The sequence below is a fragment of the Schistocerca cancellata genome, chromosome 2 (genome assembly GCF_023864275.1).
Source record: "Schistocerca cancellata isolate TAMUIC-IGC-003103 chromosome 2, iqSchCanc2.1, whole genome shotgun sequence".
Lineage (NCBI taxonomy): Eukaryota > Metazoa > Arthropoda > Insecta > Orthoptera > Acrididae > Schistocerca > Schistocerca cancellata.
In genome coordinates, this window is record NC_064627.1 from 788,850,324 (window position 1) to 788,851,393 (window position 1,070).

General features: G+C 44.0%; 1 non-coding gene across 1 annotated transcript; it reads right to left on the bottom strand.

Moving 5' to 3' along the window:
• Positions 1-666: 666 nt before the first annotated feature.
• On the bottom strand, positions 667-740 carry Trnat-ugu (transfer RNA threonine (anticodon UGU)). Its single transcript has one exon. It is a non-coding gene; the product is annotated as a tRNA-Thr (tRNA).
• Between the last annotated feature and the right edge of the window lie 330 nt (positions 741-1,070).

Genomic DNA, 1,070 nt, shown 5'->3' on the forward strand with positions numbered 1-1,070 from the left:
AGCGTGTTCGGTCAGAGGGTTAGCTACCCTCTGTAATAAAACAACTGAGTTAATGTATCAACGACGAACTGAAACGGGTGTCTTGCGACATCCGGCCCGAGCAAATAAAACGAACAAAATGAATTTAAAAAAAAAAAAAACGTGTTCGGTCAGAGAGCTGGTTGGCTTTTGTAATAAAAGAAACTGAGTAGAAGGATCAACAAACGAACTTAAACGGATGTCCTGTGACGTCCACAACGAGCAAACACAACGATCAAGAACGAAAAAAAAAGTAATCCACTTGCCCACGAAAGCCAAAGTCCCGAGTTCGAGTCTCGGTCCAGCACACAGTTTTAATCTGCCAGGAAGTTTCAGTTGTTAAACTGAGCCCCACATCTGCGCAACCTCCAGCCCGAATCCCAAACCACCTAAATCTTACGCACCAAATGCCATGCAATCTGCACTGTGTCATAACTTACGGTAGCATTGTCAACAGATAATGATAAACGTTTTGTACTGCAAGATAAATGTTTTATCATCGAGTCGCTTTAATATTTGGGTGACGTTGACAGTGGGTAGTTTTAACCAGGGCAACCTTCATTTCTTACTTGTAGGAATACTGATTACTTATATACTACGATGGTATCTGTTCTTTCGGACACGTTAACGGGGACTGATGAAAATGTGTGCCCCGACCGGGACTCGAACCCGGGAACTCCTGCTTACATGGCAGACGCTCTATCCATCTGAGCCACCGAGGACACATAGGATAGCGAGACTGCAGGGATTTATCTCGGGCACGCCTCCCGTGAAACCCACATTCTCAACGTATTGTCCCGCACTACATTCTTCAGTACTGATTACTATCTGCTCATTATGCCATTTCAGCGGTCCCATGTGTAAGGGTTGCACAAAAATGTGGAAACACGAAAAACACAAGACATTAACGTGCATAATACGATGTAGGAAAACGGTTGTCAGTCAAAACAACTTGCAGTCGTCTCGGAATGGATAATTACGGGTTCTCAAGTGATTCTTAGACCATTCTTCCTGCAAAAAAGTGTCAGATGTGACGGTGGAGATGGATAGCT